At 45.6% G+C, this 16,536-nt stretch overlaps 1 protein-coding gene across 1 annotated transcript in view; it reads left to right on the top strand.

Annotated features, from left to right (window-relative positions):
• Positions 1-16,536, top strand: part of LOC105560219 — a 167,124-nt gene that overhangs the window by 122,068 nt on the left and 28,520 nt on the right. The gene's annotated exons all lie outside the window — the stretch shown is intronic.

The following is a 16,536-nucleotide window of genomic DNA, read 5'->3' as shown; positions in this document are numbered from 1 at the left end:
TTAATTCTGTTCAATCGAGAAAATATTTCGAAACAGAAATCGTTGTTACTTAAATTCTAATTACTAAGATTAGAGATTTTACCTCAAAAGTTGGTATATACAAATGTATATTACTAAATTGCAAATCTTCATTTATTATGGACAAAAATTATCGATTTATTTGCTTTATTAATAATATAAAATGCTATTAAATACTTTATTGGAAATATCATTGCGCGCCCTATTTGGTTTTAATTTATATTTATTCATGATCTTCTTCACACATTAAGATTTCTTTCATGTGAAAAAGACGTAATCTGACGTTGACACTTTGTCAAAATACATATTACATGATTTTCGCACTGACAGCTACTCGCAGTACAAAGCCAAGCGAGAAAATCAGCATCGCGGAACAGCGTTAATAATTAAACGTCTTACATAACCTTTTAAAAAGAAGATTAGTTATCGTTGTATCTCATTAGTAACATCTCTTTTTTAGAAAGAGATAAGAGAAACTGTATTTCTTCACTGTTAACAATTTTTATCGCGGTCTTTTTAGATTTGATAGACTTTCCGTATGATGTTTACGATGGAAAAGATAATGGATTTTATTTGATTTAACGAAAATCACGCTACAATAGACTGAAGTAAATTTATGTCAACTGAAGAATTTTGATGGTCAAATTGTTTTACCATGCGCATAGTATGAATAATTTGCAATAAAAATACGTGAATAAAAGAGAACATTTAATATATGTATTTGATATTCGAACATGCAAATAATATTATGTATATATTGCGTAAATTTATGTACAACGTAATGAAAGTTTTTGATGCATTCTGAATCTTATATATTGCTGAAATAATGCAAACGAAAATTAACTAATCGTTATTTTCTACAGCGCAGTACAAGTAACTTTTAAAACTCTTTTTACATTTGTCAGTAGCCAGCGAATATACAGAAAAGCAGTAGTTAAACAAAATCATCAGGCAGAATGAGGGCAGAAAGGGATTAAAAAGAGTGATTGCGTATCGTAAACACACACTGAGCTTCAAAGGGTTAACGTTTCTCATTTTCATGTACAGAAAGAACAAGCAACACATTTAATATCTTTTGTCTTCGTGCGAAACGTTCCTACGTTTATAGGTTTAAGTAAAGCAGGCAGTTTATGTGTTTAAGTAAAGCAGCTTCGTCTCTTTTACACGTGTATATACTACACACGACCAGAATATATATTAATATTGATAGTATGATACCGAAATTGAAGTTTTCGCGTGCGCGGGAGAGAGAGAGAGAGAGAGAGAGAGAGAGAGAGAGAGAGAGAGAGAGAGAGAGACTGTCTAAACAAGTAATATGGAGGAAAGTCCCCTATTATGAGGTAGACTTCTAATACCAGATAACAGATTTTCGACATCCAAATTCAATTACAAATCTCTTTTCGCAACGATTACACTATCCAACAATTTTTTCAGTAAACAAATTTTACTTCATGGAAACAAATTCATGGTGGAACCAACAGACGATGCCTATTAATTTAGCAGAAACCCCGCCATCTCTTATTAGGAGCCTGTCTACACAACAGGAAACTTTCCTCTATGTACTTAGATATTTCAATTATGTTCTGTACCGTTGCCAGTCGCGAGATTTAAGAGGTCAAAATCACAGCAATATATCCCACGGGATTAAAGTGTGAGAAAACCGCACCTCTGAGAACAAATGATTAAAGATGCGAGCTTGAAACAAAGAGAAAAGTAATAACTACGTATTTCTTCGGCATTGCTGGTTTGTATCACCAGTTCTATTTTTAAACATATGACAGGCCTCGCGAATCCTTCGAACGCGCGACGCGACAATTAATAGGAACGCAGAATCAAATTTCTTATACATCCCCGGTCGCGTGCAAACGGCACGACCCAGATCTTTTAGGGGACGAAAATTGAGCGCGGAAAGATGATCGAGTCTCGATTTACATGTATCAAAGGGGATTCGCACATAAGTTATCGTGCACCGGTCCTTTGTATACCGTGGCGTTCGGCTCATCGACTCTCCCAACCGTGTTCCTCAACGACGACGGCCGGGCTTGCTGACCGCGCGCGCGTGGATCGATAGATTCGCGATCGCCCGATCTCGCATTCAACATCCAACGATCTCCACGTACGTGCGTTATATTCCATGTCATCACGCGGAGCATATCGCACGCGCGTCGGCGCGTCGCCGGATAGAGCGGTGTCGGGTAGCTATTACAATTTACACGCGGTTATATGCGCCGCCGAACGAAGCCCTGGGTCCTGCTAATTGTGGTTAAGTTTAATTCGCGCGGACGTGCGCGACGGCCTGGTGGGACACGGCCGTGCCGTAGGATGGAGCGAACGCTCAGTTCCCGTTTGACGTGCGCCGTTCCGCTGCTGCCAGTGCTGCTCCGTTGCGGCCTCGCAGCCGGTGTATCCGACGTTATACACCGCCCTATATCACTGTAGGGTGCACACTGTATACACGTATACGTCCGTATAATTCCACGTCCGTCGATACCAGCGGATTATCGGCCAATAACACCGAGGAAAACCATATCTAGCCTCATGCGGCCTACCCTCGAGGCTTCGGCCCTGTCGACTTCCATTAAACGATCACGACGAGGTAGAGAGAGAGAGAGAGAGGGAGGGAGGGAGGGAGAGGGAGAGGAGATGGAAACGAGGTTACCAGGGATGAGAAGCGGATAATAAGAGAGAGGCGAAGAGGACGGACGCGGGAAAGAGGTGGGACCGGCCACTTAACGAATCATCGATAAACAAGCGGGAAACTCTCGGCGTCACGTCGTCACGATCGTCATCGTCGTCGTAATGGGAGCCGATAGGTGCACGCGGGGGCCCCTATTGTTTTCACCCAGGAAGGTCCTTTCGAAGAGACGTCGACCCCTGGACGTCTCCCCCGGCTTGTCCCGTCTAACGGCCTTCTCGTCTAGAACCACCGCGATTCTCCGCGCTCCGTTCTCTTCGCCGCTCCATCAATTCCCGGCCTCTCGCCACCCCCTTCGTCGTCCCTTACTCCCTGATCCGGTCCCGGCGGCCGCTTGTGTTCCGCGTTCACGTTTCGCTCCCTTTCAATCTCCCTCGTTTCCATCCGCTCGTACACGCTCTTTCCCTCGCCCGCCCGCGTTTCCGCATCCACTTCGTTCCTCGTCAACCCCGTGACCGAGCTTCAGACCTGCGCTGGCCTAATAAAGCGTCCCTTCGGCGTAGCGGCGCGCGCGTACGTACACCTGACACGTGCACATCAATGTTCCGAGGCGTACGGATGCACGTACACATCCGCAAAACCGCCGGTCTCCTTTCTCCGATGGCGGTGCGCACACGAGCGCGCGAGATGCTTGTCCACCTTTGCTGAAAGGAACCGCGCGCTACAGCCGACGGTAAATTGAAGCTGATACCGTACAGTCGATTCAAACGGCTGACGAGTTTATCGGAAAGCTTAGCCAGTCGTTCTGGCTGCACCGCCCGAGTTTAACCGAAATGCACCGTATCTACTCTCGGGTTAGTGACTGCCGACTAATACCAGTTCATCGTCCGAGCGCCATAACGTCCAGGGCTTAAGATGGCTGCAGCGAGGCGGTCGACGTACGTGGAACTGCCTATATAAAATTAAACGCATCAATCCGGGCGATGTGGTTACGAGTTAGCTGCCGAAACGCCGATGGACGATTCATGAAATTCACTTGAACGTCAATTTACTTGAATGTAAAGAAATTTGTCGCGCAGGCTTGTATTCCTCGCGATAAGACCGAATCGGACTAGCAATTGTTAACTCGGATTGAAATGGAATTGGCGATTGTCCGTTAGCCAATGGGAGCAAAGTAGCCAGTGATTTAATCGACTCTTATTGGCTAGAAGACAATCGTCGATCGCCAATCCCAATCCAATCCGAGTCAGCAATTGCTAGTCTGACTCGGCCTTACCGCGCAAAGTTGCTTCCGCCGGTGCAATCTGAAAAAGTTCTCCGTACTCGCCGCGCAAACGGAGAATTATATGATGAAGTGCGTCTGTGGATTACGTATTACAGGAAGGTCACGATGACGCGGACAAAAATTCAGATTAATGTACACTCGGGAAATTTGCCCCCTCCCGGTAATATATTTATACGGCGGATTTTTAACTGCCGCATAAATCTTGGCCGCTCCCGCGCTAAAAAGTCCAAAGAAAGTCGGAGGGAGGGAAGTCGTCAGAATTACATCGAACACCCCCGAGCTCTCGCGCTCGAAATAGCGCGGAATTTATCCGATGGCCAAAGACGAGGATCCGGAATATACCCCGAACGCGCGCCTGGCGGTGTAACGTTCTGACGTGAACCCGTTCGCCGTTACACGGACGGAGGAAGGCGCTCGGGCGATTGCGAATGTAGATTGTGCCGTTACCACCGAGAGAGACGTGGCGAGGAGCGGAACGTATACGTGTGCCCGAACGATCCGCTCGTTGGAGGGATAATATTTTGCGGAGTTAAATTTAGCCAAGATTTTCGACCGCCGTATAATTTTCCAAGACGGCGAAGGGGTCACCGTTTCGCAGATTTTCCAAGCTCAGCAGAAACATGCTGAATTTACTTGCAGTTGCGCGCGCGCGTGCACATGGACGGCGAACTAATACCGACTCCGGAGCGTCGTCTTCGGCGTAACGTAATCCTTTCTCTCTCTCTCTCTCTCTCTCTTTCTGACAGTTTATCCTTTGCCCAGAGAAGCTTACAGCTGACGTCCTGCGCTTTCAAAGCACGCTGCTGCAACGCGGACTTCTTTAATTCGTTGTCCCGGATAATAAATTATTACCTCGCTAATGAGCCCCGCACGCGAGGTATACATCGAGAATCGCGCGCACCCTTGCAGTTACAGATTCCTCGGGGAAGAATTTTATTCTCGATCGCACGGGACTTTTTTAACGTTATTAAAAAGTGCTCGACTCCCTCTCTACAATTTTTGAAGTGTAATTTCCACTCGAATTAAGCTAACACTAAGACTCCATAAACGCGTTGAACTGCGGCAACGCGTGCGGCAACGTATGCGGCAACGAATCAAAAGATTTCAATCTCAACGCAGGGAGCTTCTGATTGGTTGACTCGCATTGCCGCACGCGTTGTCGCAACTCAACGCATCTATGGAGTCTTAGCTTAAAGCTCATAGCTAAGACTCCATAAACGCGTTGAACTGCGGCAACGTGTGCGGCAATGAATCAAAAGATTTCAATTTCAACGCAGAAAGCTTGTGGCCAGCTGTTAATTCGTCGACTCGCATTGCAGAAAAGCAGAAGTCGCGCTGGTTGTAAACAGCACACTCTGCTGGCGGAAAGTAGGAACTGTTGACTACTAGCGAAAGTTCTGATTGTGTTTCTGTTTTTCTGCTTTTCTGCCAAGAAGTGAATCCAGCTTCAGCCTAATGGTGCGAACTGGTCGCTGGTCAGTTTACTTTATTAGAGTGAATATTTGCTGAATTCATTTACTCTAACAATAAGATAAAAAGTGAAGTCGTTAGCACTCCAAACTTTAAGTACGGCTTTCCGTCACTAGGTGGCCGCCGAACTCGTAAGCGTCAGAGCACAAAGCAACATAATAGCTTACGATAAAGACGTAAGCATAAACGTAGATAAGCGCACAAACTTTTGCGTACGTTGTACTTACTTACAATTACATATGACGTTACATTTACGTCGAAGCTTGTGCGTTTATCTACGTTTATGCTTGCGTCTTTATCGTATGCTATTACGTTGCTTTGTGCTCTGACCCTAAGTAAGATCACGACAGCTCGGTATACATACAAGGAAACTCGTCACAGACTGGAACAGTTCTTCCGCGATAGTCAGCAGAATAAGCGAAACTGACACATAAATTATAGATTTTCAGTACTGGCGAATATTAGAACACAGTCTCTATATGCGATGATCAGGATCGTAGTGAATAAACAATAGTGAAGCTCTTGTCCATGAATTTTATACTACTAACAATAATTGATTAGTGGCGAGCGTGGCGCAGACAAATGTGCGCTCTTAGTAAATAAATGAACGTAAAGATCCGAGTTCAAATCTAGTCACGAACACCGCTGGTGCACCCACAGAAAAAATTTCCGGATCCAATGCTATTACACTTGAATGTATCATAAAATAGGATCGATAAAGCGCCAATCATATTTATTATAGAGAAAGGAATATTGTAATCTCAAATGGAAAATTCTAAAATCTAGAATCGTCTTTTGTCGAATATCGTGGTGCCAACTTCGTGCGTTGCAAGATGGAGGGAAAATTTATTCTAAACGCAAGAATATATAAACTTACATTTGTATAAGCTACTCTTGTCTCAATGTAGTAAGTCAATCTTTTTTAATTCGATAGAGGAGAATAAGAATTATTGATTTTATTTCGATATTGTCTTATTTTTATACTAAATGAGGTTGTGAGAAATATAAATGCGTCAAGAATATGTTTTGTCTCGGTAACAGAAATTCTTTCTGAAGGTGTGTTTTTCGAACGCCACATCTCGAAGGAAAGTGGCAACCACCGAGAGTATCCTGCCACGCACACCCCTTTAGGGGTATAGCCCTCCAGGTTGGAGGTTTGGGTGCTTTGGTTTGATACGCCGTCGCACCCGAAAATTTTCGTTATCCCCGCACGGAAAGACCGGCTAAGGCAAACATAACTAAAATTAAAATGTTGCCGTATAAATAGGAGAGGCATCTACATTGTTTTGTGTTGCAACATTCACTAAGTTTGCTGCACAAAACGCATGTAGTTGTCTCCACTACTTATCATACCAGTGTGTGTATGGCAACTACAGATATAGCTGTCCTAAATATTACTATTTATTGGGGTTGTACCAACCCTAATTAGACATGTGGTAACCGTATCGGTCTCTCCGTGCAGTAAGTCGAAAAGAAACAGTTCATCGACAGCCTATGCTCACTTTGAGGTAGCTCGGAATCATGGGACGCCGGGCAAGGCTACGAATCGAATAATCGATTAAGTAAAACATAGCACGACTCTTTTCAGAGTTGAAGAATCGATCCACGTAAAGAGTGAATAAACACTCCAAAAGAGTGAGATTCCACTCCAAAAAATCTAGAGAGCTCGTCGTCGCGTGTTGCGGATCATAGGCTGGCAGTGGCTGGTCCGATCCATGAATACATCAAGTCGACGTCGCGGCAACTCCGGATTGTCTCCGCCTGTTGCAGCGAACTGGTCATTATACCACTGCATGTGCCGCATGTAAATTATATCACGATCATCATGCCAGTGTAATTACGTCACGGGAGTCGATCGACTTCCGCACAATCCAGTTTTGCGCGCCCTCCGTAACGGTGTATCAAGCTATTCTACAATGGACGCAAAACGCTAAGTCGCAACGCAAGAAATCGGCCAATTGGGCTACGATCGATCGATTTCTCGCGGCTTGCGACTTGCTGCGTCTATTGTAGGGATAGTCTTAAGCTTATTCTACAGTGGACGCAAAACACAAAACGCTAAGCCGCAACGCGACAAATTGACCAATTACAGTCAAATACAGATATGAGAAGAATGATCGACTGTCACTGGCCGATTCCGTGCAGTTTGCAACTTGGTGCGTCTATCGTACATCCAGCTTTATAGAATCCTACAAAAGCTTTCGGCAGTTTGCTAACACATGTGGTTTTAACGCTGTTGTTAATTACGTTATTGCTTTACCACGTGCTATCCTTCGCACAGTCAGGCTTGTTGTTATCGCTAACGTAAGCGCATTCTATAATACGCCGTGATATTATCCCAGAATTGCCGCAATCAAGCGCGTGTTATTGGCATATGTATAAAGTGTATACGTTTCCAATTAAAGGGGATAATCGTAGTGTTTCGATGAACCTCGCGCGAGTCGACCGCGGTAAATAAACCGAAATAGCCTTCGTGCTCGAGCGGCGATTGGCGCAATGACCGGCTTCACCCGGCGTCGCTCGGAGTTTCCGCGACGCGGAAATAAATAAGTCGGCGTTTTCGCCGGGCTTCTCGGCACTCGGCAGCCCCGGCGCCCCCTCGGAAGCACAACGGCGTGCAGAAATTGGGGCTGCACCGCCGGCAAATCGGGTATCAAATAGGACGCGATAATTCGCATACGGGAGCATTAATTACCTCCATAAATCTGTACGTTAATGCACGGGCGCGTGGCTAATTGCGCGAAAGACCGTGCCGGTGCAACACGCGCTTGGTCCCCCGGAGTGGCCCCGAGGAATCTGACATTCGCTCGACATTCACGAGGACCGCCGCGTATCTCGGCTGTCGCGTCACAGCGCGCCACGCGTGCGTCCGACTCATTCGTCATGTCTGAAAAGGAAAGCTCTCGCGCATTGTTCCGCGCGGCTCACCTTTGAATCGGCCTTATTTTCCGCTCTCCGCGACAACAATATTCCTCTTTCTCGCGGCAATCAAACGGATACCGAATGAGCGGAGGATGAACGATGATGATTGCGCGATGGAGAAGAACGGGAGCGGACCGAGGGGGCGGGACGCGGAATACGTAAGGAGCGGGCTTTTGTCTCGCAGCGTCTGCTGTAAACCGACGATCTTATTGCGCGGGAGAGACTCGGGGTGGCTTTGAAGTCACCGAGACGAGAGACGAGGACGCGGAAACTGGGCTCGCAGGACGAGAGGCAGCGACGAAGAGGAGGAAAGATAGCTCTCAGCCTCCCCCCGAGCGCAACGCGAGATAGCGAAGGAGGAGACCTACGAGGGAGAGAGAGAGAGAGAGAGGGAGAGACAAGGGCCCCCTCGGGGGCTCAATCGCCGTGGAGTATAAAGCACCGGTGACACACACCGACGAAAGATAGAACGTCGCTTAAGCGCCGTCGTGACCAATGGCCCGGAATGCCTTTTCCGGTATCGGGCCAACGACGCGTTACACGTTGCAACCGGGTTACACGTACTCGTAATTTTTCGAAGGCCACGAGAGGGAACGGGGACTGCGCGGCCCCGGGAGGAAAAAAGAAACGGGAAGACCGCGCGCGCGCGTTGTTGGTTCTTCTTCCGTCGATGCGACACGCTACGTCGATCAAATCGATCTCCCTGTTCTTCCGCACATCAGAATGTCACAAACGTATATCGGCTACGTAACATCTGCGACCGTTCGTTCTAGGTCACACGCTAAATCGCAACGTGGTCACGTATAGGAATACCTTCGGCACCGACCTCCGATGACGCCAACGTGTCCCCCGTTTTTATTGTTTTAATATAAGTTTGGAACTCCGACTTGGTCCCCGATATAACGCGCGCCTTCTTACGTAATTCCCGAGTGTCGCATTCGGACAACAAATCGTTCTCGGATTATTGGAAGATTCGTCACATAGCACCCGTAACTTTACTCAATTTTTAGCAGGTAATTAAACGATTATCTCATAGCGTATCTAGTAGTTCCTCTCCGTCATTTATTTCGTTTTGCGTCGATCCCTTCCGACATTTTGTTGGTTCAGCCAATGAGAAAAAAGTTGCATGTGTGATATCAAAGCTGCACTACCACACATACAACTACAGGACGTACACACACATACGCCATTGGATTTGGACCAAAGACATGGCGAAATACCACGTGATCGGGACCGCAGAGATCAAAGGGGTCGACAGAGAGTGGACCTGCTAGTTATACTATGATTATATTATGGCCATCCCGAATTGCGACGCACAATGCTCAATGCTGCATTATTATCGTATATACAGTACCGGCCGAAATTATACCACCTCTCGATTTTTTGAGCTTAATGGTGGGGCATAAACACCTGACGGTTTTTGGAATACTCTGAACACTGTGTGTTTGGTTAAAGATACATTCTAGTTGTGTTAAAAGATACACAATTGCATGGAGCTTCAGATGAGATGGTTCATTTTTGAAAAATAATGTTCGTGAGATGTCCACCCTGACATTGTTCCATCCTGGTAGGAAGAGAATGCATTACTCCATAGAATATTCTGTGGGATCTTCTCTATGGCCACGTGAATGCGCTGCTTCAGCTCTAAGATGGTTGCTGGACGTGTTTCGTACACTTTGCTTTTCACCCCACAAGAAAAAGTCTAGCGCTGTTAGGTCTGGTGAACGGGCGGGCCACTGCATGTCACCATACCGTGAGATAATCATAGACATAGTAAGAATAGACCGTGCGTTCCCTACCTCACCCGTGTGAAAACATGTACAAACTTTAGAACAAGATAGCTGGTGTGGGGCCGTACCTCACCTTTGTCCAGTAAAATAGTTGGGGTAACAGAAGAGTAGGGGAATGATAGAGGTTAAAGCACAGTAGTCATATTGAAATTTTTCCCCACTCCAGACATTGATAGACGGAGAGAGAATAAGGTCCGGAGTGTGTTGTCTCTTTCTAAAGTTTGTACACTTCTGCAGTCAACCACAAAGAAAGAATAAACTAAAACCGTCAGTGAACCATATCATCTGAAACTCCATGCAACCGTGTATCCCTTAACATGACCAAAATGTATCTTTGCCCAGGCATGCAGTATTCAGATTATTCCAAACACCTTCAGGTGTTTTATGCTCCACCCTGTAGTTTTAAAGTCCGCAAATGAAAAATTCGAAAATCGTGGTGTATTTTGTCAAATTTCATTACCCTTCGTTTACAGGCACCTGTTATCAGGTGACTACTGTAAAATTTTGAGCACGTTCGATGCATTTTGACGAAAGTTATGCTCGGAAAACCTAAAGGGTGATACAATTTTGACCAGCGCTGTGTAGTTCTTTCTACATTATCGGTTTCATGGACGGGTCCTAGAGCTCTCAATCTCTCTGCTACGGCAATAACCGCGTCCTCCCACTGACTATTACCCCGATATCCGTCCGATCTCCAGCCTCCGTCGCCGTCGCCACTCCCGTCATTGGTTAATACTTTACGCCCGCCGCATGCGAGGAGGAAAGAATTCCGCCTGGAAAAGTGGGTTACGCCGGATGGGTCGCGATGACAGGCACCGTCGTATGATTCGCGGGCGACAGTTGGGCCATATCCCGGAGATGATGCACGGGAATACGCTCGCACACTGTGACACGCGTATCCATGTATCTGTGATGGAGCGAATAATATCCACAGCGGGGGATGTGTCTGTCCGGAACGATGACGACACCCGGATCGATGGACATACACACACACACACAGTCACGGAAGCCGGAGTGGATAACCGTCCGCATCCATGAATCAAGTCTCGCGAAGATCTCTTACGTACGTGCGAAAAAAAAAACGAGTCCGTTTGGCGTATCGCAAAGATTATACAAAGCCACGTCGCTAAAAGCCGCACGGTATTCTGTGTCAAAGATTAAAATCGTTTGTCGCTCTCATTGTCGTTGGAAATCTCGCCTGTTAAACGGTTCCCCATTTGACTTTGTTAACTCTGCCCGTCGCTGCGGGTGCCAGTAAAGGTGGCACTTTTGCAGAATATAAATGCAAATCCACCTCCATAGGGTACGGATATTCTACAGATGTGCGAGATATCGAGGCGCGAGGTATCGATCATACGCGCACGCTCGTTTCTTAGTCCATTCCGAATCCGCCCGAATGCGCCGATTCGCTGTCGCCGTGCGCGCGAGGGGCGGAACGAGGGTTGCAAACCATATTTCAGGAACGGCGAGCGCGGTTCATGGTATTAATAACGATCGGACTGACCCGCGCAGTGGCGTATTCCGCGATCAGGTTTCCGCGTCCGCCAAATCGGCCGAAAGAGAGAAAGAGACGCCTCCGGCGCGCTGTCCGGTGGACCCATAAAGTTTAATCGCCGTTATTTCGCGGGGAATACGTATCGCGCCTCCGGCTTGTTCGCGTACCCGGTGCAAATAGCTCGCGGTGCCGAAGACCCTTTTAAATATCCCATCCGTTGAGCGCGACGCGTCGGGTGTACCGATTTTTCCGCGATCGCGATCGCCATAACGCCCGAGGCGAAGTTCGCGAAATCCGTAGGTCATAAATTTCGCGGTGCCGCGTGACGGCCGCGGCGGCGAGCTCCCGGGCGCCACCGATACGAAAATTAATCGAACACCCGAGAATTGAAAGTAAACGACTCCTGGGCTGGAAGTGGATCATAAATAGAGCGGCGGAATGCATTAATACACCGCGGACGCCCGCGTCCGCCCCGCGCGTTTACGACAGGCCAATCGTAATAGCGACGATCGTTTGTCCGTCGGCGTGACGTCTCCATTTTTTTATTGCTCCGTTTCTTTTTTTTGATACTACCTCGCCGCGTTACAGTTCGTAAGAGCTCTCCCTGCAACGAGGACCAAAAACAAAAAACCTTGCGTTGCACTCGACGTCCTCTGGTAACCAGTGATTTATCGAGGAACGACGGACGTGTTCGTTACGTCGATGTGTTTATTGCGGGACGTAGAACAGTTTTCTTTCAATTGCGCCGACAATCCCAGCGGGGTTTCGGGATTTGCAGGCTATTCTGATAGTGTAAATAACATCGGTATGTCGTGTATCGCAAACGCGCAAGGTATTCCTTGCATACGTCGCGTCGGCCTGATTTCACTCGCGCGCGCGCGCGCGCGCAAGCGGAACTCGCACAACTAGGCATCTCAGACTTATTTATCACTACTCCGCCGTGCCATAACCGTCTTCTTCATCTTATAAATGATGCCGTGTAACGCGAGAGCTCCGTGACGTATCGGGAGACATATTTACCGAGACGAGCCCCATTCGGGCTATTTACTCGACGACTCTCGACAGAAGCTACTAGCGGACTAAGGTTGTTCTTACAAATGTTTGAACGCGCTTCGCGTAAAGAGATAATAAATCGCGCCGCTCTTCTTAAACGCCAACCATTTGAAATTAATTCCGCCAGGTTAACGTGAAAAAATTCGACGCCCATGTAAGTAGACGTAAAGCTTTGCACGTCGATGATAATGATAATGCATCGTGTGCAATCTTGTTTGAATTGAATTGCGCTATATCTAATAAAGATTTTAGTTTTTCACTGAAAATTAAAACAGGGAGCTTATTGTCAACTGGCAAATTCTTTTATTTAACACATTACGACGGTTCGACTTTAATTTGGGTCCTTTTCAAGTAATACTGCAAATCAACATATTATATATACGAGATTAAAATGATTAATTATTAATCACATTAAAATGCTGAACTGTTTATTTGATGTTGAAAATTGTTCGGCTGCGACAAGCGGTAATAGTTTCTCATTAAGTTTGCGTTAGGGAAAATTCGACTCCGAAAGATCTGAAGAAACCGTCGTTAAAATGTGTACTTAGACTAACCGTTTCATCTCTTAACCGCAAATCAATCTACTCTCGGGGAAAATTTGATGGAAGACCAGCAATTTGTCAAATTTCAACATTAATTATCTTAGCAATTAAACTCTTAATGAAATTTCCGCCTAAGTACAAAGTAAAGCTTGCTTTAAGTGAAAATTGATTGAAACACAAAATATTAATGCCTATGAAACGGGAATCGTGTAAATCTCTTAATTTTTCACTCGTGGAGCGATGATTGATTTCTCGATATCATAAAACAATCTCCCTTTGTGCTACCATTCTCTGTGATAGTTTGTTTGAAATATAATACGAAACTATCTAATTATTTCTTTAGTTATCGAAAATATCATCATTTCTAGAAAACTTTCTGAGAAGATTATTCTTTTGCTATACACACTCGTACATAAATATTTTTCATAAACATTATTTACGAGAATATTCACTACACGAATACAAAAAGTCTTTTCTTCATGTTAAAAAAATTAATATTGTGTAAAAAATAAATTTTCCCAACATTTTTATTCCTGTCGCGTTATTAATATAAAATGGAAATTCTCTTCAGTAACATAAAGTAATGTAAAGTTTAATGATATATATAGCTGAAAGTTTTGAAGGACACAAATCTCCGGTACATTGTTTGATTTCGATTACAATTAACACTCTTTCATCCCTCACATTTCTTTTACTTCGAGAGCAAAAAGCGACGAGCTAACGGAAGATCTCTCAGCCTCGAGCGTACAATGTGAGCGAGCAGCTGTTTGATCAAAGTGTGCCGAAGAGACATTACGCTGCAAACACCGCTTCGACGAAACTACTTCGTTAAGTATTAACGCGACCGTAGATTAGTCTATCGTACACCCCACATATCGCCGTAATCTCCGTGGCGTTTGAGAAACTGATTTCCCGACCGGGATTTTCACGGATACGCCCGGATCCAAATTTTCGAGTGCTCGCGCATATCGAGCGGGGGCCGCTTGTCGGAATGCACTTAAGGGTTTTTACAAACCCCCTGTCCGTCAGAAGATGCGAATTTTCGCGAGTCTCACGGATTGCTCGGCGGAGGAGCCGCGGCCCGACAAGGGATCAAGGCGAAGGGTTCGCTCTCCGACCTCCACCGCGAGAAAGAATCCCCCCTGCGCCCCTCTCCCCGCGTATTCCAACGTACTTCTTCTTCGCACCCGAGATATATATCTTCGCAGATTCGCAAAGGCTCTCGCAATCACGCCGGAGTATCTTGATTCGTATAAATCTCTGGTAACCCGCGCGGGATTTGGAGCGCGCGCGAGGAAGAGAAAGGCTCCTCCCGTGACGAGTACACGCGTAATAGGGGAACTGTACGTTGTGGGGATACGACTGAACGGCGCCTATGAATTCAAAACAGGCTGGAAGATCCCGAGGACCCCTCGCTGCCGCGGCTAACGCAATTATGTATGTCGACGTTTGCGAATTCTCTTTAGTGCCGCGCGGGCTGAAGCGCGACGCACCGACCGATTATATACTTCCACGTCCTCGCGAAAATCATGTTTTATTGGCCGATCATAAAGTATGCACCGCTCCGGGGCTGTAAAAAGAAGATTGACGGCTCATAATGGACACTGCTTCAATATTGAAACGCAAATTTCGTGACCCGACGAGGGAGGTCGTTCGGGCCGCAGCGAGGAAATTACAGCCAGGTTTACAACGTTTCCCTTTGACGATTATTTCGGAATCGACCGAAAGTGAATACATCGAATTTTTAGACACGCCCGAAGGGAATGACACGCGCGGATTGTAAAACAATATCAATATTCCTAAAAGAAATTAAGATATCTGAAAAGTTGAAATTCTACCTGGGGTGACATCTTCCGTAATAAATTTTTTACAGTCCGTCGCTAGAAAGGATATCGCGTCTATTTAACATTGTTATTAAATTGATTAAAAGTTTAATTATTTATACTATTTCAACTTCAGCCCAGACTGTGTTTGAGGACCGAAAGCCATTGAAGCGTAGTTAAATGTATACACGGAGAGAATTTTCTGCGAGTTTTTAAAATTTTACCGTACATTCTACTAGTGATTATGCTACGTTTTTTAATCACGATTTCATTGACTCCCGAAACATTGAATTTTTAGCAATACGCACGAAACTCTTGCTATTAATTCCTTTGGAACTCTTTAAAAGTCAATCGGTGCACGGAGAACATTTTTTTCTTAAAATTTATCCTGATAATCATGTAATCGTGGGACGACATGGCATTTTGGAGAATTTTCTGAGAGTTTTTAAAACTTTGCCATACATTCTACTAGTGATTATACTTAGTATACATTTTACTAGTAGAATGTATGGTAAAATGTCAAAAGCTCTCATAAAATTCTCCAAAGTGCCATGTCGACCCAAAACTACATAATTCTCAGGATAAATTCCAAAGGAAACTTCTCTCCGTGTACGCAAAAAATATTATTAGACGTTAAAATTTTACGGCGATTCTACTATTTATGTAATAACAATCGAATTCTCTTATTATCACCTGGAAAACTCTTTGGCGCTTTTAGATTTTATGTTAAGGTCCAAAAAGGATTGCGCTTATCATAACGAAACAGCTATAAGCCGGTTAAAGCACTTTGCATAAAATAAGAAAGTAGACTCGAGCATCGATTACTTTGCGGTTCACATGCAAGTTAAATTTTAGTATTTTCGAAAGGGGGCCATTCGTTTTCTCTCGTCGGGTCGTGCGGGACAAACCAAGCGCGTGCGATCGCTTAGGAGGAACGAAAGTTGGCGGGATAATCGCAGAGGGCGAATGCGATGCATGTTTTGTCTTAATCGAAATCTACTAGTGCGAACTGTCTCTGGTTACGTTGGCATGGAGGCAGCTGTTACTAAGTCTCGAAATCGTATACTGGGATCACCGCTAACCGCAAGCCAAATCCTTTGAGGGATCAAAAGGACCTTATCCTATCGGAGTTGTTGACCTTTGTGACACGATATGCCCGTCCTATTGGGTACGGTGTCAGTAACTTCGACCGTCGCGTAAGTAATCAACAGCGACGCGCATAATGCCCTCTTGTTATGGATTAGTGCGCCCGATAGCACTGCGTATATGGCTCTCCCGAAGGCGAGTGATCATCGGAACACAGCGGTTGCTCCAGTAAATGGGATGTACCTAGGTTGCGCTTGCTATCTAAATGCAACGTTATCAGTAACGCGTAAGAAGAGTTCCTTGCGCCAAGGATTTACACGCCGTTTCTCTTCGAAAATCACTTTACGTCGGTCAAATTGATTAAACGTTCACCCTCCCGCTCGCCGTGTTGGCGAAAAACGTGACACCGTTCCAAAG

This window comes from Vollenhovia emeryi, unplaced genomic scaffold (assembly GCF_000949405.1).
Source record: "Vollenhovia emeryi isolate VEMERY1.0 unplaced genomic scaffold, V.emery_V1.0 DF939236.1, whole genome shotgun sequence".
Taxonomy (NCBI): Eukaryota; Metazoa; Arthropoda; class Insecta; order Hymenoptera; family Formicidae; genus Vollenhovia; species Vollenhovia emeryi.
Note: the sequence above shows the minus strand (reverse complement) of the source record. Positions and strands in the feature narration are given on the sequence as shown.